Below are 6,022 nucleotides of genomic sequence, written 5' to 3' on the forward strand. Positions count from 1 at the left end.
TTGTGCCAAAGATCCTCTTCACAAAGGATCTTCAGCTGCCTGCTGTCCTCTGTGCTTGTAGGGGAAGTGCCTCAACACAGCAGAAGTGCTCAAGGGAACTTTCTAGCAGGTTACTGTGCGTTCTGGTGGATTTAGAGATGCTACTTGTGGATAATGAGGGGTGGGCTTCTGGATACATTGAGTCAGTTCCATGCCAGGCAGCGGTGGGGCACAGCTTCAATCCCAGCAGCAGGGAAGCAGAAGCAGGCTGATTTCTGTGAGTTCAAGGCCAGCCAGGTCTACAGAGTTCCAGGACAGCCAAGACTACACAGAGAAACCGTGTCACAAAAAGCAAACAAAAAGTTCCTATCGGAAACCGATCATAATCATTGTATAATAATTGTAGCAAATGGGCCAGAATTCACAGACGAACACATGAACATTCCCTAGTGCGGTCAGCACTTCTTCATAACATTCAGGAACCTCATGACGTCAAGTGTAAAGCTTCCAATAAGAGCTTTCAAATGAAAACATATCCCATAGAAAATTTGCATCGTGGCTTAGTGACAGTGTTTTCCTCTCTAGACGAGAAGTCCCCACATCACCCCAAGCTCTGACCACAGGGAGGTCCTAAGCTCGCTAGGTGCTGTCATGCTCTTGGTGACACAGGGGAGGGCTCCCACCCTGGGGACAGAGTCCCTTCTCATTTCAGAGTGAAGGGTTTTCCACCCAGTCCTTCATCATAGGCAGAAACTGACTGCCTTGGCGGGGGGTCAGTGGGTTGTACTTACTCCCCTCTTATTCTCCTCACTCCTATTCTGTCTCCTTGGGTGGCCTGGCTACTTAGACGTCATGCCACATTGTGTCCCCACTGAAGGACAACATCCTCCACCTACGTGTGGACTGGAGACAGATTAGAAGAACCCACCTCTCTGGCTAAGAGTTAACACTGTCAAACGTATTGTTGGATGCTAAACATTGATGATGAACTGTAATAAACCTTCATTGTAAGCACCCATTACACTTCATTGTAAGATGTTGAGAAGAGAGGTCCTGACCCCCAGTTGGCAGCTGGTGGACTTTTCCCGGTACCCCGGCTATACTGAGGGAGGCATTGTCAGTTGCACAACCAGCTGGGCTTCCCTTATGTGGTACTGGCTGCTTGGAGCACTCCAAAGAAGGTTTGGGGAAGCCATATGATGATTGCAGATGCTCTTGGCTGAAGTCCTGAAGATACAGCTACAACCATTCCATCTGTGACTGACTTTATGCATCTCTGAGCCTCATTAAACTTGAAGGACTCCTACAGCCTCTGTACCTCCACCAGAGAAGGAATGCTTCCTCTGGTGGCCCAGCAGAAGGCCTGTGACTGGATCAAATACTCTTTTGTTTGCACGGCAGGACGGCTGTAGGTTTTCATTTGCATGAGAGACTATGCCACAGTGGGCACAGATACTGCTCTTTCCTTCAGAAGTTTGCCACGATTGGTACAAACTCCCTTTCCTTGGCTCACTAGATGAGCAGGTTGGGAGATAACTTCCTAAGGGCCTTCCCTGGAGATGCAAATTTAGGCTTAATAAAATGCTTTTGTCAAGTGGTCTTGTCTGTTTTTAATAGAGTTGCTTGAGCTAAGAGAAGGAAGAAAAAAGCAACAGCAGGAATGATAACCAACAGGCCCGGAACAGTGGCATTTATTCGGACAACTCCATAAGGGGTGGAGCTAAGATACCAATGACTGCAGTGGCAGCAGCAACAACAGGATCCTGATCACACAGGCCCTGGAGCTGCAGTGCTATTTGCTGCCAAGGGCTGAGGGATCAGGACGTTTTAGGGTGCTGCAAGACCTGCCCACAATATCCTTGCCGGGAGAGGGAGCAAAGAGCCTTAGTCAGTGAGGTCTCTAGACAGATCCAGGGAAGATCCTGGGATGGATTTGTGCCATGTACTGCACCCCCGTGTCTGTGCTCTGTGCGCTGGCACCCAGTTCACGAGCTTTGAGCAAGGGGGCTGGAGGTTAAAATACACAGACACACACAGACAGAGAGATAGCGACACGGGTCACCCTTGAATTCCCCCAAGAATGCCCCCTTTATTGTGTTCAGGGGCAGATTATATAGAGATAGCCACACCCCAGCCAAACCCACCAGAAACCACTCTCCTGCCATCAGGAACTCCCGAAGGTCTCGTGCTCAGAGCAGTTGTAGGCACTTAGATCAGGGGAAAACAAGAAACTCGGGATCTGGGGTCTCATTGCTCCCAACAGATTTGCTCTTCTTCCCCAGAACATGCTGAGGGCTTTTCTTCCTACACGTGGCATGTCTGGACAGAGCCTCCATCCCTGCTGACCTGGTGCCAATATACCATGGAGTTGCTCATTCCATGCACAGCCCAGGCTTTGCCCTGCTGCGTTTTCTCCTCCCTTCATGGCTACTTACTACATGACGCGCCTGTGAGCACACCCAACGGTAAGTAAGAATTGCGTTGCTGTGGTCCACTTTATGCATAGAGCTCATCAGAGTGTCACAGATTGGCGGGAGGCTTGAGGCCCTTCTCTCCCCTGCTGGCAGTTGGTGCCTGCTTGTCTCAGAACTCTGAGAATTAGAAGGTTGCAGCCAGTCTCCTAGGCCACTGAGCTCACCATCGAGATCTGGGATAAAACCGGACTCTCTGAACATGGCGGACAATGAGGGCTGATGAGAAGCCAAGGACAATGGCACTGGGTTTTGATCCTACTTCATGTTCTGGCTTTGTGGGAGCCTAGCCAGTTTGGATGCTCACCTTCCTAGACCTGGATGGAGGGGGGAGGACCTTGGACTTTCCACAGGGCAGGGAACACTGACTGCTGTTCAGACTGGAGAGGGAGGGGGAGAGGAGTGGGGGGAGGGGGAGAGGAGTGGGAGGAGGCGGAAATTTTTTTTTCAATAAAAAAAGGAATAAAAAAGAAAAAATATAATATAAATAAATAGATATTAAATTAAAAAAAAAGAGAGATCTCAAACTCCCAGAACATTCATTAGATAAGGTGCTGTGTCCTGAATCAGCAGGAGAGCACCTTGGGAGGAGGGTTATGCTAGAGTAGCCTGAAGACTATGCCTCCCTGGAGTGCCAGCCTATGGGAAAAAGGGCAGGGATTTCTATGACCAGGGTCTTAAAAAAATCAGTCTTGTGCCAAATCCATTTCTTTCTTTCTTCCTTTCTTTCCTTTCTTTCCTTCCTTCCTTCCTTCCTTCCTTCCTTCTTTCTTTCTTTCTTTCTTTCTTTCTTTCTTTCTTTCTTTCTTTCTTTCTTTCTTAACTTTTCTCTATGCAGGCGTCCCTTTCTACAGAGTTTAAAACTTTCATTTTCTCACTGTGGAGGTGGCATACGCCTTTAATCCCAGCACTCGGGAAGCAGAGGCAGTCGGATCTCTGTGACTTTGAGCCGGACCAGGTCAAAAAAAGTGCACACATAAACGAGATATATAGACTATAATAGGAAATACAATTTATTTCCTTTTACAAAATTCCAGCTATACAATGTTAGTACAGATTCAAATGAAACCATATAACAAAAATATTTTTTCTGATTAATCCATTTCAGAGTCTTTATATACAAAGAAGGATAGAAACAAACTTAGTAGGTAGTCATGGGTTGATACATAGCTAAAATGGCATCTTTGACTAGAAGAATTGGTGGTGTTGACTCTGCCCAATTCTGAGAGTGACATGCCCGGGGAGCGTCTTACCCAGTGCAGTGTCTGCTGGCGGGCCGTATAGCATGTATCTGCTGGGCTCACTCACCAGCTGTCCTCCCTGGGCTGCAGGTCTGTGAATGCCTTGAGAGCCTGCAGCAGGGCGTGAACGGATGAGTGGCTCCTGTACCTTAAATCACCTGATGAATTAGGAGCTGAAATAAGTGGTTTTTAAAATCTGGATCTTACGCACACCATCTTAGGTCTCGGTTGTTCCCCACCTAGGACAACAGTCTGCCTGACAGACACCGCAATGAACTGTCTGCTGACCGGGTTTAGGCTTGGCAGTGGGGACTTGCCCTAATTTCAACTAGAACCATATCAAATTGCTCACAGCCTTCCTGAACACCGGGCAGAGCTGTGTCACCCTTGGCCTAAAGGCACAGGTGACTTCACAGAGGCTATGTGACCACTGGGGGGACAGGCTGACCATCCTGTGGTACCTGCAAGGGTCCTGCTTATGACCTTACTTGCCCCCTCATCACAACTTCCAGGCCTGTTTAAAGATCGCAGGAGGGAAAGTGCTTACTCTTTTTTGTAAAAGTACTCCATCTGAAAACCAAACCAATGAACAAAAGCCTTCAGCAAAGTCCTGTTACTGATGCTTTTCAGAGGGATGCCCTTTGAGCACGCAATGTTTATCTTCTCTGTCTCTCATGCTTTTTATCAAATATCATCTCATGTCCTTTGTGGAACAAAGCATATAATGAAAGAAAACAAGTAAATTGGTTTTGTACCTGTCTGGTGGGAGACAGCCAAACCTGGGCACTTCAAGGTTTATGGCCATTGCCCACCTCCGTGGCCATCCCTGGTGTGTGCAGATCTTGTTGATAACTCGGAAAGGGCTCACAGGAGCTCTGTGGCCTCCACTGGGACCACACCCACCCTCGTGTCTCACAGCTCTTAGGAGCTAGCCTCACAGAGACTCTGGGTAGGGGATTATTGCACCCTGTAGCTCCATGCACCCCCCCAATATTGGCTGAGCTTGAAAAACCAAGTCAAGGCATCTATCTCCTCAGGACCCAGGATATGGGGGATGACCCCAGGGTGGAACACAAAGGGGCACTGCTCTGTGTTCAGGAAATAAATGTACCCCTGTAACTTCAGCAAAGGCTCATGAAAGGGGAGAGGAGGAGCCCTGCCCCTACAAGGGGAGCACTGAGATCACTACACAAAAACCTGGCACTTTCTGCCTGATTAGCGGCTCAGGTTCCCATGCAATGGCCCATTTGTCCACTCAAGTGTCCCTGAGCTGGGTTGGGGACACCCACACTCAGCCTCCTCAGGGATAGGACAGGACTTTCTTGTTGTGGATATTTGCGTTAGAAAACAACGGAAGTTCCAGAGGCTAGAGAACCCTCTCCAGAGTAGGGAAAGGCTTCTAGGGAATTTCTCAGTTGTACAGAAAGCAAACAGCAAGTCTCCAAAGGGCAGTCCAGGAAATCATCACTCAAAGGAGAGCATTCTGGGATCTTGATCACCACCTTGGCTTTTCTGCGGTTCTGTGGTGCGTAGGGCATCCCCACAGGTCAGGGGGCATGGCGGCCAGAGCTTGAAGAGGTGCACACTGCTCGTATGTGTGACATGGACACACGCAAGGGGTGGTCTGGAAACTGAAAGTTGTAATGAAAACGACGCTGAGCAGTGTTGCGACAACTGACTGTCCCCATCCTCATATACCTCAGGATAGCAAACATTCCAGACAGAAAGGCCGTCAGCAGCTGCAAACTGGACTCCTGTGCAGCTTGGCCAACAGCAGGATGGGAGAGTTGCTTCGTGAATCCCACTAGGGAAGCTAGGCCGTCACCGTGACAGTAGAAGTGACAGTGTTTTTATCACCGCCCAGTTCTAAACAAAAGCGTGCTTGGAACTGTGTGTCTCACATCAACAATGGGACAGGCTCTGGTGACTCCTGGTGGTCGCCTCTCCTGACGTCTGCTGAAGGGAAAAGCCAGTCTGTGACCCCACGTCTGCCTGCTGTAATCAGCAGGCCTCTGGCACCAGCTTAGAGTGGAACATGTCGTGGCAAGCATTGCTCTTGCCACATATGTGAGGTTTAGGACATAGGTCATGTGTTATAGGTCACAGGCACTGAATTTTGATGGTAGGCAGGGTCATAGTTGGGAAGCTCTGGGGAGCAGAGGACCAGAGAGCAGCCCATGACTCTGATCTTTCCTCTGCCAAGACAGGAGTGAGTGTGCTGTATTCTCCAAGTCACGGTGCTGGTCAAACACCGCAAGGGCCTGTGAGAGCAACGGGCCACAGCCAGCCTTGGACAGCTGATGTCTTCCTCATTCTAAGAAGCCTCGCAGC

The sequence above is a fragment of the Microtus pennsylvanicus genome, chromosome 9 (assembly GCF_037038515.1).
Source record: "Microtus pennsylvanicus isolate mMicPen1 chromosome 9, mMicPen1.hap1, whole genome shotgun sequence".
NCBI lineage: Eukaryota > Metazoa > Chordata > Mammalia > Rodentia > Cricetidae > Microtus > Microtus pennsylvanicus.